The 20,251-nt window shown below is 41.7% G+C and overlaps 1 protein-coding gene across 6 annotated transcripts in view; it reads right to left on the minus strand.

Annotated features, from left to right (window-relative positions):
- Dicer1 (dicer 1, ribonuclease III) overlaps nucleotides 1–19,637 on the minus strand; it is a 68,760-nt gene extending 49,123 nt beyond the window's left edge. The window contains exons 1-4 of one of the 6 annotated variants that reach the window (XM_026780964.1): nucleotides 18,487–19,632; nucleotides 5,364–5,557; nucleotides 2,736–2,801; nucleotides 1,824–1,921 (exon numbers count right to left, since the gene is read on the minus strand). The gene's annotated coding sequence lies outside the window, so the exon portion shown is untranslated. Of the gene's footprint in view, nucleotides 1–1,823; nucleotides 1,922–2,735; nucleotides 2,802–5,363; nucleotides 5,558–6,736; nucleotides 6,791–18,486 lie in introns of those variants that run through there. The other 5 variants (XM_026780963.1, XR_003377169.1, XM_026780969.1 and 2 more) reach the window with 5 other exon arrangements.
- Between the last annotated feature and the right edge of the window lie 614 nt (nucleotides 19,638–20,251).

Below are 20,251 nucleotides of genomic sequence, written 5' to 3' on the forward strand. Positions count from 1 at the left end.
CAGACTTTCTTTCTGCCAGTCACCTAGCCCTCAGCCCATGGCACATGCCTCTCTTTGGGCTAGGAAATGGTTCATGCTAATCTAATGACAAAAGGTTTGGGCCTTTCAGTGACTGAAAAGCAACTCTTCCCCTCAAACATGGTACAAGAAACGCTAGCCCTGTGTGCTGCTGAAATCATCTGACAGCCATAAAAAGATGTACTTCCAACAGCAACAACAAAGAAATGTGGTCCCTGGTAGCATCAATGAGCAGTTCAATCAATCAACCTCAAAGCCCAACATAAAAACATCTCTGCCAAAAACATAAAGCCAATAAATTCCCTTACTATTCAAGTTAACGTTGAGTTGAATTTTATGCAACTCTGAACTAATGATAGTGTAAATCACCATTACTGCTTCTACTATAAAAGATCTAGAAAGAAAGAAAAAGAGAAAAGAATAGAAATAAAGGTGGGAGAGAAGAAAAAAGGAAAGTCAGGAACAAAACAAAAAGAAAGCCATCAAACTAGAAACCTCAGGTCCCAGGCCTGTGGCCAGATCACAAGCTAAGATCTTCATACAGTACAACATTCAGAATCCAGCACAACTCAGTGAGAGACCAGGATGACCTCCATCTAGACGCTTCCATGACTTCTAAAGGTTAGCCATTCTCTCCTTATTTATCCTTATGAATATGGTTTAAACTTTCTGCAATCAGTAAATCTTCTTGAAACTGCTAATAGCCATAAACTAAAGTATTCTTCTAAAACTTTAAGGCACTTTTTATTCTTAGCTTTGAAATCTTTACTATTGCTTTAAAATAATTGATTAGACTGATTTTGAGTGCAGGAGCTGTATGTTTCTTTCTGTCCCACTGTCCTAAACCACAGCTTGGACACAATGAACAAACTAAGCAACTCTGTAGAAAACCAAGTCAGCTGAGTGGCACAAGCAGCTTTTTTCTCTGATTTTTAGAACACAACCATTTTACATACACGCACAGACACAGTCTCTCCCTCACAACAAGATATGGGTTCCATTTTTCTGTATATATTAAATCTGCTGTTCTCATGTTTCATATGTGTGTATGTATGTGTATAGAAATAAGCCAGATTCATGAATGGCCACACAACAATGTAAAGGACACAATCATGGGCAAGTCAATGTATTTTTATTGGTTTGGAAATAAATAAACTGCTACCATCCCTGATGGTGGAGGATAGGATTTTACAAGGAGATGGAAGATTGAAATTGAACCCTTCCAATTATATTTTCCATAAGGTCATAATATTTAAATTAATTTTTATTCATTTTATGTACAGTGGCTGGCCACAGTAAAACACTTTCTATTTAAGGAAAGCAAACCCAAGATTAAAACATCAATAGGTAACTTAATCATATAATAACCTATAATTTTGCCAATTTTTACTTTCTTTAGCATGTTTTAGTCGAGTTTTTAAAAAACTTAGCCGTAAGTGAAAGGCTGAGAATCTGATGGTATATAAGAGTTCAAGTCTCATGGATAAATCACATTAACTTCTTTGGAAGAACCAAAAGATTAACTACAAGTGACTATTTTCAATTACAGGTTTTAAATTTTTTGTCAAATAATCTACCCGTGTGACACTGGAAAACTGTATGCCAGCACTGGTAGGTTATACACTTAACAGTATTTAGTGAGACTGGGGTATAATGCGGGGCAGGGCACTTACCTAATACAAAGCAAGGCTTTGATTCAATACCCAACACCACAAGAACAAAAGCCAAACGAACATAAAGAACAACGTAATAAAACACAAAAATAAGCCCTTGTCCTCTTTCCACAGACAACAACCCAGCTTTACCGTTTTAATGTCTGCGACCTCTGTGTTGCTGCTGTCTGAACTGCATTCTGACATTGTGAGAGTTTATTGGAAAACCACAGCATGCCCAAGCTTCTGCTCTAAAACAAAGGTAGAAACAGTCAAGAATAAGATTCCTGTAAATGGAGGGCACACACCAGAGTCCCACTCAGATGAGGAGCTGAATAACAGGCCATTAGTTTGTATCAACTTTTAAACAAAAGACATTTGGGATATCTTATGTCAAAACTTCTTCTAAAACAAATAATAGAGTGAGTGCAACAAAGGCAAGCCTGACCTACTGAGAGAAAAACTACGGCCAAACTCCAGGAAAGATTTCAAAATATATGTGACTCAAACATTAAAGATTACACTTTACATATTACAAAGAAACAAAGAAAATGATGCATTTACTTCCTAGGTTCCCATTTACAAAAAACAAATAAAGATCATCAGAAGAGGTACTTGGCTGAGAAATCAAAATAGCTCTAATAAGTCTTTAGTGTGTGCATGAAATCCAACTCCAATTTAACAAGTGAAATTAAAAACAAGCTCTAAGGACGGTTAAACCTGTTCTATCCACTTTTCATCAAATTGGTTTATATATAAGACAATTCAAGACTAGAATTGACAATGCTAGGGTTGGGAAGAAATTTAAATCTGGAGATGCCTTTCCTAAATGATTATTATGATTCAAAAACAAAGGAAGCATGAGGAATTGATATGAAAACCTTAACACAATCAACAAACACTGATCTTAGTTATGACACTGGGCTTGAGCTCGCTAGCTTATACCATCTACACTACCATCATGCAGGTAAACCCTCATTATGTACACTTTTTTTTTTTGCTAGCTAGCTGTTAATAAATCAGACTAGGACGGCCTTAACACTACATTAATAGATATATATTTACCTCGAAATGCTGACTCTAAGTTCTTTCAGAGTTTCCAAGTCTGTATTTATGCATACCCTAGGTAACCTAAAAGCAATCAGAGACAGTATTTTAGAAGAGCAACTCATTAAAAAAAAAGGTTAAGAAATTAACTATTTAACAAATTAGCTACATTATATTTAATATCAGAATAAAATCCTTCATAAATCTGCTAAAAGACAAGAAAACAGTACACGACTGAAATATCTGCCTGTTAAAATACGTATTACATTCTAATACAACTGTAAAAAAGAAGCAAGTTTGTTATGCAATCCAGTTAGATACAAGGGAAAGCTCTTGGCACAGCACAACAAATTTCTCTAATAAAATCTGCCTGTGAGCCTACTAAATGAACACTATGACAAACCTACAGTACCGCAAGTCTTTCTACCTCCCAGCATATCTGTCTCCTAAGGTTACCTCATCCTTCACTGTATTTTTAGTCACATTATATTTGCCACCCAGTAAGATGCAAAAACCATGCATAGCAACATGGGTGGTAGGAACACAGTTCATGAACAAAGCTGTATGAACAACTTCTGAGACCCTGTGAGAAAACTCCAAGTAAATAAGAGTCTTCTAATCTCTGTAATCTCTGTTCCTCCATAATATGGGTTGTTCTTGGATGTGCTTTCATGCCTCTCCCAGGTACACAGGCTAGGAATGAGTTCATTTTAGATTATTCATTACAACTGGCTATTGCTATTTGTTTAGATGCCTCTATGGGAAAGAAAATGTTTTGCTACCTGTGGCTTGACCTTGTGAACACCTTACTCATGTGACTATTCTTAACTCTCAAGAGTATAAACTGTCTGATGCTCTGAATAAAGTTTGCTATCACATGAAAACAGTCCTCATTTATTGGCTCCATTCTCCCAGGTCCTACTGCCTCTAGAAGGTGGTAAATAATGTTTCAGACCTGCCTGTTTCCAGCAATGCTCTAACCAAAAGTCAGCGAGTACAGGATTATGTTTCTCTAGTTACATCATCACTAGGCAATCTATATACACACAGAAAGCCCATCTGGCAAATACAGGATAGTGACTTATGTTGATAATAAAAAGTTAAGTTGCTATCTAATTTTAATTGCTGATAATATATTACAAATCTCCAAAATCCTGTTTCACAAGTCTTTAAGATAAGCTCTAAATGATACTAGGTTTTAAAATAAACCAAAAACTCCCATTAGCAACCACCTCAGCAGTGGGCGCAGTTAGAGACAGACAGCTCTTCCATTCCTAGTATGAATTTTCAAGGTAAGCTAACAGAATCTCAGAGATTCTGTCACTACTAATTTTATAGATTTATGTCCCACTCATCCTACTCTTGAGCTCCTAATATACAACTTCCATAAAGCCCCTGGTAAGCAAGAGGGGGTCTCAGCATGAACATTACAGCATTGACATTCAATTCAAACTTGTTAACCCTGAAAAGTTACCGGCAACAGAGGTGCTATGGGAATCCAAACACCTACAGCAAGCTAGCCTAGACAATGGCACCAGCTCGGGAGCCCAAGTGACATCTTGAGATGATCACCTGGCATGGGGTAAAGAGAATTACACCTTAAAAGAAAATACTGAAATAAGAAGAAACCCCTTTTCCTTTGTTTTTCAGCATTGTCTTATCCTTCCCCTTCAGTGTGCAGAAACTCAAGCCTCTAGTTCCCTAACTACAGAAAGTTACCTCCAGAGCCTAAACGACATCTCTGAAATAGTACAAAGTAAAGAACAACTAGTTTCCTGGGAAGAGATAGGCCTAATTTGTCACCTGACTCCAAATTATAAAACTGACCTCTCATCATCAAGCCAGAATACTAGAAAGTTCATCTCTAAAGAAAGGTCTTCAACCTGAGGCCAGTCATTGACAGCAGGACCTAAAACAAATATCAGCTATACTGTGCCAGACATAAGACATACAGCAAGAAGCCAGAGTCTTGTTTCTCATAGTATGGCTTAGTATATATATAGTCTCTTCTTCCTTTTCTATTGGTCACATAGGTTCTGTTATATAGTACCTGTTCTCAACTCCAACAGAAGTTTCCCACACACAAAAAAAAATGCTGTCTGCCTTGTAACAAACGAAGTTTGCTCATAGAAGTCGCCACTGCCCATGCCTTGCTTACAGATTCTGAGCTACCACAGCATCAGTTCTTAGGACTCCTTGCTTCCAGTTTCTGGGTTTGGGTTTATACACAACTTAAGTACATAAAGATCAATGTTCTTCCTGTCTTCAGAGTTGGCCTTAATGCGCTCCAGTCTACTTTAACGTTGCTCAATAATGAAACTGTTTCCTTTTTCTTCTAGCTCTGTGCAGAGAATTTCTGTTCTGTTTCTCCAACATGGCTTTAAAACATTTTGAACACAGTCCAATTCTCAAGAACAATTCATGCCAAATAGTAAATTTCATTTCTTGGAACTTAAGGACTCGAGAAACCCTAAAACATGTTCCTCAACAGCACAGAGAGAAAGTTTAAAAATAAGATGGAACTACTAAAGTAGGCCAACACTTGCTCTATTAAAAAGGAACTCACACATCCAATTGTCAGTATTGGTTAAAACCTCTCCTAAATCCCTTCCTTCCTCTTCTAAGTTAGTCAGGACAATGTCTCACCTGTCCTTGGAAGGCCCATGTCAAATAGAGGCTCTGGCCTCTTCACACTAATGGAGTCAGCCAGCAGGCACCATGAATATGAATGATGTAGAAAGTAGTCTTTCTCTTTTTTTGGTATCCAAATCCGCAAGAGACACATCAGATAGGTCAAAGTGTATGTATATCAAGCCCCAATATCCCTCGAAAACTGTTTCCTGGCCCAAAAAGCAAGAACATGTATTAGGATGAAATAAGATCTTAAGCTTGGTAAAGCAAACACAGGAACCTTCTTAACCTAAATTTTTAAAGAATTCTTAAACACTTAAACTATAATTAAGATTCAATACAGAAAATACAACCTTGTGTGCAGCATAAAGCACAAGATTTTACATAGTATTTTCAGGCAGATTAATCTCAAGAAAACACAAACTCACAAAGGAGATAAATATATACCACCTTTAAACATGCCACTGTGACCCCAAGATTATTTTGAGTTCAAGGCATTAAGAAGCAACAGATTCAGGAAAAGGTCTCTCTTTCCCCTTTCTACCAAAAACTAAGGTATAAATCCCTCCAGTCTGTTCCAAAGGGAAGAACTCAAGTCCTATAACTAGCAGACAGAGATGGCCCCATTGATAGTCTGGACGATCAAACTTTACCAAACAACCGTTAGCTTTCACTAGTTCCTTCTAGATACTTCTAGATACCTTCTACAGTTTTCCAGCCCTAAAGGCCCAAGCCTCTGTTCCTCCTATTTCACACTTTATCACACTTAGCTATGACTGTAAATAAACCAGGCTGGCCGGCTAGTGAGCTCTGGTGAGTTCTCTGTCTCTGCTCTCTTTAGCTTGGCGCTTACATGCAGGCACAGGCACACCCAGCTCTTCTGTGGTTGCTGGGGATCAGAACTCAGGTCCTCATGCAGGGCCAGTAAGGGTTCTTACCCAAGAGCCTGATCCCATTCAGTTTTTTATTTATTGCTTAGTTTTTTTCTTCTTTATTTTCATTTTATGTGTATTGTGTTTTGCTTGCATGTAGTCACTCCATCTTCACAGCAGGCACATTGACTGCCAATGATGCAGAAAGCAATCCTTTTATTTGGGGGCAAAGCATTCTTTGGAGTTTCACTTTGTGTGGGGGTGGATGTGTGTGAGAGAGAAAGAAACCAGGTGGCCCTAAAAATAATAGTATCAACACCATTTTTAAGATTTTCCCCCTAAAACTCTGCTCTTTGTCAGATTATCTGAAGACTCCAACTACCTAATCTAAGAGAGTAGAAGTAAAGTTTCCTCCTCTCTATTCCCAACTACCCAGTCATCATCAACATGATGATGAAAATCAGACAAATTAGGAAAATGGTACATAATTGGAAATAAAATTAAGTAGTTTTGTACCTACTAGTTCTCTAACCAAATCGGAAAGCTCCTGGTCAGTCCAATGAGGGACCTTGTGGGCTGGACTGGAGAGATAGCTCAGACGGCTCAGCACTGGCTGTTCTTCCAGAGGACCCAGGTTCAATTCCCAGCAACCACGTGGCAGCTCACAGTTGTTTGTAACTCCAGTTTCTGATGGCCTTTTCTGACCTCCATGGGCACTGCATGCATGTGGTGCACAGACATACATGCACACAAAACACAGTACACATAAAATAAAAATAAAGAAAAAAAGTAATAAATTAAAAACTAAATGGGGTCAGGGAGATGGCTCCTGGGTAAGAACCCTTGCTGGCCCTGCATGAGGACCTGAGTTCTGATCCCCAGCAACCACAGAAGAGCTGGATGTGGCCATGTGTACATATAAGCACCAAGCTAAAGGCGGCAGAGACAGACAGCTCACCAGAACGCACTGGCCAACTAGCTTGTCAAGACAAGGTGTGCTCCTGAGCTCCTGGTTCACTGAGAGACCCTGTTTTAAAGGGACAGGCAGAGAGTGACAGAATAGGAAACTGGACATCATCTTTTGGTGTCTGCACTTGCACACCTATGCCCACAGTCATACACACAGAAAAAGATAACAATGGCAATCAAACCGGTAAGTTTTAAAATTTTTAAATATAAGATAAAATAAAAAATAGGGAATACCCAAAATAACCACAGTATGTAAGATAAATACATAAAGGATGTATCAACTATTTTTAGTGACTCTATATTATAGTAAGACAAACCTCAAACTAAAAACTGAAATATTAAGGAGGAAAAAAAATGGATGATGAGTGCCAGAATTCAAACACCACTCTCTTTAGACTGCTAAAAAGAGCACAGGACAGATGGTGACATTTCTACTTTTACTTGCCATAGCTGTAATTATTAAAAAAACAAACAAACAAACAAACAAAAACAAAAAACAAAAAAATCCTGAGTGTGGTCTGCTACACCTTTGCTATCCCTAATGGCCCATCCCTCAGCTACATGTCTAAGAACAAGAGCAAATGAGAAAATATTTTGGCAAACTATGACTTGGTTTTCAAAAGGCAACCTAGTACACCCATTGAGGAGGACAGATAACAGACAAAAATGTGTATGTCATGACGTCAAATGAAAATGCACTTTTTAATTACAGTTTACCACTAAGACCTGTGTGGCTGTTAGTTAAACCTAGAGAAAGGAAAGAGATGGAGAGGAGACGTCACCTGAGCCTGAAGACTGACTACTACTGCCACATGTGATGGCCTTGTTTACATTTGCAATCCCACTACAATTTGGGTTCTGGAGTTTTTCTAAATTTGTAATATAAATGATCTTTGTTGTTATCATTATAGTAGTGGTGGTGTTGGTTTTGTTTACTTTTTTGATACATGATTTTATGTAGAACAGGCTGGCCTCAAAGCCCCTATGTAACCAAGGATAACCCTGAACTGATTGATCCTCCTGCATCCACTTCCCAACAGGTGTGGACCACCAGGCCTGGCTCTGCTTAGATTTTCATTATATTGTTCCAAATGAAGTTTAACATAAGTAAAATGTCATTTTTAACACGTTCAACGCAGCAAAACTGTCCATGTGAAAGTATCCCTATGCTCCAGCCAACTGTCTGATTCTTTGGAATCCATCTCAGAAAATGACACCGTGCCCCAGAAGAACACAGACACCCACCATATCTTTTCAATAGCCATAATGGCAGCTACTCTGGAGTTTTGTTTTGAGAGGTAAATATTTAACACACTAAGAGTTTTCAAGGTAAGTTTCAGGCTTGCACTTGATTCTCCATACCTTGCTTTCAACACTGTGCAACAAATGCTATGGTTTTATCCGGTCCATGTCTATCTTCTACCAATCTATAACACCAAAAGATATCTATGCGTAGGAAGAACTGCATAAGTATGTGCGGGCACACACACACACACATGCACACACACGGGCACAGATAGAGATAGAGATAGAGATAGAGATAGAGATAGAGATAGAGAGAGAGAGAGAGAGAGAGAGAGAATAGTTAAAAAGGGGTTAATCCTGCAAAGCAAATCTAAGTGACTACTGTATGCAGTGGATGTTTAATTAAATATGAAAAGACAGCAAAGCTCCAGGCAGGCAAGGGTAAAGCTGTGCAGCACCTGGTCGTCTGCCCTCCTCACAATGCAGGCAATCAATCACACTCCCTACTCCCTATCACTTGCCATTCACACAGCTTATGCCAGCTTTGTCCAAGAGACTGTCAGCAATCCCACAAGTGGGCTATCTAACCATCCAATCAGGGTCTGTTCCTGCCATGCCTCCCAAAAGCTCAAGTGTAGTTATAGTTATAGTTTTCCTTATTTACCAGACTCAAAAAAGAAATTCACTAAAGTAATGTAAAGTATATAAAGTGGAGAGACACAAAAAGATAATTTTAAATTGGTATACAAGTTAAAATAAAAAGTAAATTAGGTACAAAACTTTGGACTCACCAAGATAGGGTAGATAATGGAGTATTTTCTCTGAACTTATCAAATACAAATAGACTAGACATTGTTATGTATTTATTGCTCGTATGTATTGTATATCATTATTGTAGTTATTATATATAGTTGTTTTTATATTAGTTGAACAGCCTTTTTTTTTAGATGAAAAAGGGGTGAAACGTAGTGATATTTTGTTTGTGTTTTTTTTATTTATTTATTTATTTATTGTTTTGTTTTCGAGACAGGGTTTCTCTGTGGTTTTGGAGCCTGTCCTGGAACTAGCTCTTGTAGACCAGGCTGGTCTCGAACTCACAGAGATCCGCCTGCCTCTGCCTCCCGAGTGCTGGGATTAAAGGCGTGCGCCCTGTGTTTTAACAAATACAGTTTGCCTGAAGATCAGAATGCAAGAGGCCAGGGAGTGGTGGCACACACCTTCAGTCCCAGGACTTGGAAGACTGAGGCAGAGCCACGGTGAGTTCAAGGCCACTCTAGGCTGCACAAGGTTGAATCTGTCTAAAAGAGAAACAGAGCTCACACAAAAGTGATCCCAGCACTTGGGATCCCAGAACTGAGGAGGTGGAGACAGGAGTGATATGGCTGGGTGGAGAGAGGAATGTAAGGCAGAGGAGACAGTCTGAGGAAAGGATCTTTGGTCTGAGCACTGGTAGGGGTAAAAAAAGGTCTCTCTAGTGACTGGCTGTACTGCTTCTCCGATCCTTCAGTTTTCACCTCCTAATATCTGACTCCGAGTTTTATTTAGTAAGACCAATTAGAATTCGTGCTATACTCAAGATCTCTGAAGAGAAAAAGAACTCATCCTCACTTACTATTAGCTACCCCGTCCATGACTTAATTTGTTCACCTAGTAACCTACTGTAAATTCCAAATTACGTCTGAAATGCAGGAAAACAATATTCATAATCCACTACCGCTTTTTAATTCTGAGAATAAACTACAGCTCTTCCAAACAGCTGATCCAAAGGCTCAGCAAGCAGCACTGGAAAGGCTGGGGCAGGAGGACTCCATGTTCAAGGCCAGCAGGAGGACACAAGGAGATCTTGTCTTTTTAAACACACACACATAAAGCCCCAACTTTCTTACTCTAACCTTCAATTCACATCTATAAAGATAAAGCAGCTTTTTGTAGTTAAAATACAAAACTCAGTTTAGATATCTTCTATTCCCATGAGCTTTAAACCTGAATTATTTCAAAGGTTAGCACCTCCATCCTTGACACGCCAAGCCCATGGAATGACTAGAATGGAACTGTCAGAGCTACAGAGTGTCAATCTGTACAGTAATTAAGGTGACATCATCCAACTACAGTCATTCTCATCTGCCTTAAGTAAGTGCTAACCACTCGAAATTCTCTTTTATGTTAATATAAGGTGATCTAGGTCTATCCTTAAAGACAGTGGGATAATGACATGTAACTCATGAAGCTTTCCTACCTAAAGTACAAGGCCTGAATCCAACTACCAGGAAACAAAACCAAATCTGATATTCATTTCACAAAACTGTCAGTATCAGGAAAAAGCTGAGAACCTTCCAGATTAAGAGAAGAAACAGGACAACTACGTAAAATGCACAATCCTGAAATGAATCTACACAATACCTGTAATGCTATTTCATTTGTATTTTAATAGATGGAAGCATGCCTGGAGCTCAGAAAAGCAAAACCGTCAGCCACTGGCTCTTATCTCTACCTCAATCCAAAATGGCGATACTGCCTCCAGGAATCCTCAGAATATAACATATTATAAATGTATAAAGATATAAAAAATATAAATTATATAAAGAGAAAAATGTCTACCAGATACAATTGAAACTTCTAATAAACACCAAAGGAAACCAGTTTAGCAAAGCTTTAGGCATCCTAATGGAGAGAGGCTGGAAGCCAGAGCCTATCTTAATAAAAAAATTACCCTCAAGAGCCAAAGTGTTAGGAAGCCCCAGTCTGCTCGGAGAACAGCAACACCAACTCTGCTCCGCACTGCACACACACTTGAGGTTCCCATCACTTCTATCACCAGAAACTTGTCTTGTTCTTAATATTCTCACAATTATGATTATCCTGACATTAGCTGACTTTATTTTATGTAACAAGCACACATAAAGATTTAGGATTTGAGATTTTCAATCCCCTCTTAATATTCAGTTTTACAGTAAACCATCCTAAGAAATGGGCAGCATCAACACAGTGGCAGGTGTCATAAAGTATGAGCATGACCATGGACAGGCTTCTCAATGCACTGTGCATTGTTTGCTATACTAGAGTGTAGCAAAGCTAGGAGTCTGTCAGATTCTCAGTCAGCAACACCAAGCTGCACTAGAGGAGACAGAACTCCTGTTTCTAAGATGCTGCCACCCCACCCAAGGCTTTCTCTAGTGTTCAACCCTTACTCCCAAAGCCTCCATCCTGCACGCTCTGCTCAGAAGGTCTTGGTTCTATCATCCCCATGTTTTCAGTCACCAGCTGTAAAGTTTGGCAAAGGTATCTACCCAGATCTATTTTTAATGTAAATAACTCAGTCTGAAATGGAGAAGTACATAGATTATGGGGTGTTTGAGAGATTATTGATTGTAAGGTACCTGAAGGATCTAGTATACTTGATCATTATGAGAAATACAAAAACAAAACATGGCAGTACAGGCTGACTTGCCCTAATGACAAACCAAGTTATAGAAGTAAAGCCAACTTCTATAGAACAACTATAACAGAATGTGAGCCTTGGTGTTCAGAGGCAGAATCTCACTATATAGCCCCAGGCTGGCTTTGACTTCAGGATTCTACTGCCTCCCAAGGGCTGGAATTTCAGGTATGTGCTGCTGTCAGCTCAGCTTGGCTGTGGTATTTCTTTGTTAGTGTTTTGTTTTGTTTCGAGACAAGGTTTCTCTGTGTAGCCTTAATTGTCTTGGAACTAGCTCTGTAGACCAGGCTAGCTACGAATTCACAAAGATTTACCTGCCTCTGCCTCCCAAGTGCCGGGATTGAAGGCGTGAGATACCACTGTCTGGCTGACCATAGGTTTTAAAATCATGTCTTAGGTTTCTACTATCAGTTAAGTTTCAAACATATCTGTCCTGAGGCTATCCAGAATTTTGTCCCTGTATTAGCCCAGTACTTGTTTATGAGTAGCCATAGCCTAACTCAAATGTCTATAAAAGGATGGGCTTGCCTGCATCTCCTATTATTTTATATAAAATTATGGATATAGATGCATATTTGGGGGGATGAGTCATAAATTCCATGAAACCAGAGGTGTAAAAGTCAAAGAACGACTAGTCTACATCAGGTCTAACAACACATAGAAAAGCTTGTGCCAGCTTAAAGTACTATCTCAGGGTAGCACACTTATTCACACATAACAGGTGAAGAAGGGCATGTGAGGCTGTCACAGAACTAGCTAACCAGTGCAGATGAGCCCTGTAGAAAACTGTCTATGTGGCAAGGCCCTGTTGCTGAAGACAACAACTACACAACTCATTGAACATGGAGAGTCAAGCTGGTGCCTATACAGAGCTCTCACCCCTATGTGTTAGCATGCTAGCATCTTTGGGTCAGGAAGGTTCTGTGTACTATCAAAGGAGAAATGTAAACAAACCCTTTGATATACAAATGGTACATCCCTGCAAAATATGTTGATACAATAGTTAGAAGAAGCTTGTGGGAGTAACCAACTAATGTCTCATTTGATGTAAGGGCTATTCTATGAGCTAGCAGACATTGCTTGGGTAACCAAGAACCTGAGACTAGATAAGCCAGGGACAAAATATAAAACCAAATACTACTGTTCTACTAAAAGAGCATATCAATAAATGACTCTTAATGACATTCTGCTATACTTATAGATCACTGCCTTGCTCATCTATCATTAGAAAAGCTTCCTCCTGAAGCAGATGGGAACAAATATAGAGACCTAGACAATAAGCAAAGAGTAGAAGAGAGACCTTGAATCACTCAGCCTTAAACAGGACATTTCCCTCAAATTCCTCCCCTCAGGGCTCAGGGAATCCTTTAGAAGAAAAGGCCAGAGTATAAGAGCCAGAGGGGACGGAGGACACCAGGAAGCAAGGCCTTCTAAATCATATAAACTCACAGAGACTGAGGCAGCTTGCACAGGGCCTTCACAGGTCTGCACGAGATGGGGTCTGAAAGCTGAAGTAGACGCACGCCACCATCCCAAACCCAGAAGCTATCTCAACAGATAACCACTTGCAAAAGACAGCCACTTTTCTCCAAGGGAGTCTTAGGGGAGAAACAAACTAGTCTTTAGGGAGGCGCATATCCAGTAACAGATAGCCAACACAAAATGAACTCAAGGGTATCTTTGAAAGTTCCTTGTCTCATAATGTCCCAGGACTTTAAGAAAAAAAGTTTATCTTTTAAAATTTTTATTCTCTCTTCTTACCCTACAGATCCCAGTTCAGTGGTTTTTTTTTTATTTGTTTGTTTGTTTTTTGTGGAATTCCTAAGTGTGAACAAGTGGGTCTCAGTGTCCTTTCTTGTACTTTCTCCTGGGCTCCTTTCCTTTTGTGTTGTCCTATTCCAAATTGTTAGTTTTTGTTTTAGCTTATTATGTTATATTTTATTATTATCCCTTAGAAGCCTGTTTGTTCTATAATGAGAGACAAAAAGGGCTCAATCTGGATGGGAGGGAAGATCGAGAGGAACTGGGAGAAGTAGAGGGAGGGGAAATAGTAGTCAAAACATATCATGTGAGGGAAAAATCCATTTTCAATAAAAGGGGAAAAAGAAAATATGCATACACACACACACACTTGTCATTCTCTTCCCTCCAATTCCTCCCATGCTCCCTACTCCTACTCAAATTGAAAGTTTTCCTTTGACTATTACTGATAATTATATACGCACATAAATACATAAGTACACAAAAAAAGAAAAGAAAATCATCTATGAAAATGCTGTGCACAAGCCCTCTTTTTCGGACTATTTCCACTATAAAACTGGATATGGCAGTGCGCTGGTGGCGCACGCCTTTAATCCCAGCATTCGGGAGGCGGAGGCAGAGGCAGGTGTATCTCCGTGAGTTCGAGGCCAGCCTGGTCTACAAGAGCTAGTTCCAAGACAGGATCCAAAGCCACAGAGAAACCCTGTCTCGAAACACACATACACACACACAAACAAACAAACAAAAACTGGATATATATTACAATATTAGTAACATGGGAGTCATGGCATAATCTTTTATAATCCCTAAGAGAATTTTTTTTTTAATTTTGTTTTCCGAGACACAAGCAGAGAAGAATCCAAAGGCATGATCTGTCCACTATCGGAGGAGTCAAGGTCTTTTTCAAAAGCCTTACAATGCCAGCAGTATTCCTCCCCACAGCACTGTTAGTTTCTAAAACTTTATAAAGATAAACTGATCTACTTACTCAGCAGAAGCAAGTACTCCTTTACACAAGTGCTGTGTGTGGCCATGACAACAAATGCAGTGCTTCCCCCTTGTGAGTCTAGGAACCTCAACATAGCTACTATATGGCTTCTGGGTCTAGGTGACCAAGGCTCAGCAAGTAGTCAAACTGAAGCTCCATGCCTAAAAGGTGGCCGGGCATCTTTCAATGATAGCTACATCTTTGACTCGTAGCAGGTAGGTGAGTATCAGGAGCACCAACCCTTAATCAGCCATTTTAGAAAAATGGAAAGTCAGTATGGACCTGAGTCCATAAAGGCTTTCTTACATGGCCAGAATTTCCCATTTCTCTAGCTACACTTCAGATATGCACCTTTCTCTCCATGCTCTTTTATTTAACAGGTCCAAACCACCACACAAGCAATCCTACTTTTTCACCCAACACAGGCTCCTGAAGGCCAGCAAAAACACCAGTTTGCAAAGTCCTGATTGTCTCCGAGTCCACAAAGGGTGCAGCCTCAATTAACTGTTATCTGTCACCAAAGTCTGCATGCTACAAGGGACACTTGAACTCCAGTGGAGATGACATCACCGGAAACAAACATGCCATCTTACCAATGCTTTCTGACTCTCCCTTATGCTTTTTGTTTGTTTATTTTTGTTTTTCAAGACAGGGTTTCTCTGTGTTGCTTTGGAGCCTGTCCTGGAACTAGCTCTTGTATACCAGGCTGGCCTCAAACTCACAGAGATCCACCTGCCTCTGCCTCCCGCCTGCTAGGATTAAAGGTGTGCACTACCACGGCCAGACTCCCTTATGCTTTTGACTAAGTTTCTTTATAAGGGCATGAGGGAAATGTTTATCACCTAGAAGGGTCAACACTGACTCCATACACTGACAATATTATCTTGCAGAAGAATGCAAACAATCCCTGTTCATAAAAGAGAAAAGTCTGCTTATCCTGGCTAACTGGTACACTTCCTTCATTAATTGATGGCAACTATAATTAGCCCTAGTTCCTCTTTCACTTTGGCAAATTAAAACAAAAAATGTAAAAGCACTTTAGTTACATGTAAGCTGTGAATTATCCTTATTTGAAGCTCTTCACCTAATTCTCCCATCCATGAACTATTCTACACCTGCACTATTATTTTCATAGTTCTCTAAAACACCTTTTTATTAACACAAGGACATCCTACATCCTTTCTCAAGGAACATAATTATTACACTAATGCTCATCTATGCACAGAATTCTTTAAAACTAGAGTCTCTTTAGCAGAAATGTTGGTAATCATCAAAGAATCAGGAAACAATGGTTAAAAGGTCCAAGCAGCAGACTAAAGAGGTAGAATGTTACCAAAACACTGCTACCTCCAAAGAGTATAGCCTACTTTGAAGATATTGCAAAGAAGCTTGTAAATAAAAGCCAGCATAACACACACATATCTGTTGGCTTTCAGGATGAGCTAAACTTTTGAATGCCCGAACAGCAGAGCCTAAGGTAAACAAAATAATCACCAGGCTCCAACTTTCTATTTGTACAAGGTACACAGAAACTTTGCAGCCCCTTCCTCTGGCTCCATCAGGGCATAACAGCCTGCTGATCCACTGAACAAATTCTGTGATAAGAATCCCTGTTTGCCTTACTGTGATAAGAACCAAGATTCTAAAAATCAGTAACCCCTGGACTTGGAGAAGGCTCTAGTCTTTTATTGACACATAGGAACTATTTGTAGGAAATTAAGAGTCTGGAAGAAACCTGAGCCTAGTGTTTTGATCTAATGATCAGCAAACAAACTGACCACTTTGGGGTATATGCCCAAAAGAAGGGATGACAGCAGGCCTCAAGCGGAGCCATTCATATCCATGTTCACAACACCAACTCCTCTCAGTCAAAAGGCTGCCATCCACCCACAGATGGCCAGATAAGCAGAAAGGAACATATGCAGGTGCTTCTCCTCCGTCTATGGCCCTAGAAACCTACTTCTAAGTTGAAAATACAGACCTGGGAAAAGTGTATACTTAGTAGATCAAACTTTCTAACTTAGCAACAAAGCATAATGTAAGGGATCATTGGTTACCCTTCAGGATCACATGTCTGACTGGGACAGGAAAAAGAATCAAAAATTCAAAATGTAAAGAACAGTTTCTACTATAACTGTACATTTTCACACACCCTAAAGCTAAAAAGTGTCTAGTCAAGCCATTATAAGCTAGGGACTATCTGTACATACAACAGACTACCAGTCTAAGTGAGGAAACTGATGCATGCCTTGACATGAAGGCCATAGATGTTACATCATCAGAGAGCGGCAAAGAGTAAGCTATGGCAATGATATAATGCAATGCTATAAAAGTTACCCTCCCTAGAAAGCAGAACTATACCTAAATACTACTAATTATACACAGCCACAAAATCACTATCCAATCAGAACCAAGAGAGCCAGGCCTGGCAGTTCATGCCTGTCACCCCACTACTGGAGCGACTGAGTGAAGCAGAAGCATCCTGGGGTCAAGGAAGACAGGTCAAGGCTACATCCAAATATTTTCTACAACCAAGGAAGAAAGCCTAGTTCTACAATTCCTACCCAGAAATGCTGTCATAACAGAGTGTTCAGTATGGGAAGCAAAGACAACCCTTACTAAAGTAGTTGCAAGGTCTTTTATCACCCAACTGAAACCAAACAAGCCATCTTCTGGAGTCATTCATAAACTTAGGCTACTACGCTGATCATAATAAAAGCAACTTTGGTGCCGACCGTTTTAATAAAATACACTCTCCATTCATGAGCATGTACACTTTTATTACACACGACATGTGCCACAGGTAGCCTGAAAGATACTTGGCAAAATAGATCATTCCAGAACTCAGCTTCCAAAGATATCAGTAATATCAAAATTACTGCCCAAGCCTTCACCTTTTAATACATTTTTGAGCTCATGGTTACAATGGAAATTTTACTTGGAAAGTTTAATGTTTATACCAATAAATTTCCAACTTAGTGAACGCATTTTACAGCAGGTTTCCTATTTCCCAAGTGGCTCAACTTGCGCCCTTTTCTACTGACTGACGGTGTGGCTGCTCAGGATACTGACAATCAAGACTGCGAAGATTCAGAAAGTCAAGCAGGGCGAGCTCCCAAGCAACTCTCTTTTATCCATGAAGGTTTCCCACATGTGATTATCATAATACCTACGCCATCATATATTGGTAGCTTAACCGTTAAGTTACTACAACTCTCCCCACAAAAGCAAGGACTAGAGATCAAAGACTCCTCAATCATCCGTTTAAGCAAATCTTCAGGACACTGGCGCTGTCCTGCAGGCAAAGTCACAAGGGCAGCTCAGCTCTGCTAGGCAATCCACACCAACCTGATGGGCTAGCTTGAAATGCACATCAATCTGTCCAATGAAAGCCCCTTCGCAGGGTCCAGGCACAGCGACCTGAGAGGGGAGGGGCAGAAAAGATGGCCTCGGCCAACCGCCCCCTGGGGCCAGCCCTGGTCACCTGCCAATAACCACACAACAATCCTTCCCAGGACTCCAGCCGTCACCTCGTCCGAGGCCTTGTCCCCCTCCTGGTCCTCTGGGGTGTTCACGGGTCCCGCGCCATTCGGCAGGCCCGGGTCGAGATCCCGGGGACGCCGGGCCGCGTGTGCACCTCCGGTCTTCGCTCGGGCTTCGAACGCCAAACAGGACCTGTCAAAGCCCGCTCCTCCCAGGAAGGGAGCGCGGAGAGGTCCTGGCTCGAAGTCCCGGAGTGCCCGAGGTCCGCGTGGACCGTCACCCGACCGAGCTCGGCGTCGCGGCCTGCTCCCGGCGCCCGCGCGGATCGCGCATTTCAGTCCCCGGGGCCCGAACACAAAGCGGCCCAGGGGGAGCCCGCCTCACCTGCAGCACTGGGCGCCGCGGGCCTTCCAGAACCATCGGACCCCGCTCCGGAGCGCGCGTCACAGCCCAGGTCTCCCGGTGCCGCCCGGCGCCGCCGCCGCCGCCGCCATTTCCTGCCGCTCGCCGTCGTCTCGTTCCCGCTGTCAGGTTACTCCATTCACCTGGGCCCGGAGCCGCCCGCGCCTCGCCGCGCCGCGCCCCGACCCCTCCCGCCCGCGCCTGCGGAGACTGCGCAGCGCCCTGCTCGCCCGCAGCCCGCGCTCGGCCCGCGGCGACGGCGCACAGCGGCTTGGAGAATCCCACCGGCGTCGCGCCACCGCTCCGCGCCCCGTCGCTTGCTCGCCCCGCGGCCGCATGAAAGCCGCCCTGTGATTGGACGAAGTGCGGAGGTGAAAGGTTAATCCCGGCCCCCCAGCCACTCAGGAGCTAGGAAACAGCGGGCTCGAGCTGAGGCGGTGTCTGCGGCCCAACGCGAAGACCGGGCTGGGTAACGCAGTCAGCCGGGCGCAGGGAATTCTGGCCGCGCTGCCGCCGCGGGCCACACAGTCTGGGCTTGGTCTAGAGGAGTCTCCCAGCTCTGGGGACTCTCCCTTCTTGATGGTGGCATCTTCACGGACCCATCGCCCCCAATCGCAATCCCCTCTGCAGGGCCCTTTGGGTCCTTAGACCTGGGCCCGTGGGCAGCCCTCGAGGCCAACTTGAACAAGCAGAAAATGCCCGCGGTGTGCAGAGACTTGGGTTTATAGGTTTGAGCCGCGTCTCCTTCCTCAGAGTGAATAGGCTGACTTATAGAAAACCATCTTAAGTGTAGGATCCTCCCCCGCCTCCCATGTATACCTCTCTTCCTGGAGATCTCCCTTTCCTCCCTCCCCACCCCCAGTCCGACTCCTGTACCCCCGGTGAGGGATGGGTGGGATGATTCTAGCACCAGGCTTCTCTCTGCCCCTGGGAGCACTTAACGGCAGCTGTCCCTCTGCACTGGCCCACGTGGTGGCTGTTAGCTCTCTGAATTAAGATGGAGGTATGGTTTACTAATTTTTATACTTAAAGGTTGAAGTGATTTGTTTATTAAATACTAGTACCGTTTGCTTTATTTTTTATTACTATTAATTTGAAGCCAGGTCTCTTACCACACTGCCTCGAACTCGGAGATCCGACTGCCTCTCTCTGCCTCGCATTCGTTGGGTTTAAAGGTGGGCATCACCAAGCCTGACTTTAAAAAAAAAAGATCTATTCATTCCCTTATTTGTGTGTCTGTGGGTGTCTGTGGGATACCTGGCTTGGAGCTAGGATCCTCAGAATTTCACAGTAAACGCTCCTAACCTCTGAGCCGGCTCTCCCTCCTCCAGTTGATTTCTCTGATGGGAGCACTAGAAGTTTCTAAGCTTCATTGACTAGCATTGAATTTAAGACTTACAGACCTTACAGCGCACTCTTAGGTGCTTTCCATTTTAACAGCTGGAAGAAAAAGAAAAAAAACAAACAAACCACAAAACCAGAGTAACCTCCAGTAAGTCTGCAGCTAGGATATGAACAACTGAGATTTGAAGCTTATGCTGTCTTAACTATGAACAACTGAGATTTGAAACTTATGCTGTCTTCTGAGCTGGTATGTTCATTCAGCTCAAATCTTGGTCATGTATTTATCATGAATGGGCTTGACCATTGACCTGAATATCCTGGGTAAATCAGGAAATAAAATGGTTTTGGCTGACCACATTTACAAAATGTTTCTTTAAAAAGAAAAGGAAAGAAAATGCTGTGG

The sequence above is a fragment of the Microtus ochrogaster genome, chromosome 1 (genome assembly GCF_000317375.1).
Source record: "Microtus ochrogaster isolate Prairie Vole_2 chromosome 1, MicOch1.0, whole genome shotgun sequence".
Taxonomy (NCBI): Eukaryota; Metazoa; Chordata; class Mammalia; order Rodentia; family Cricetidae; genus Microtus; species Microtus ochrogaster.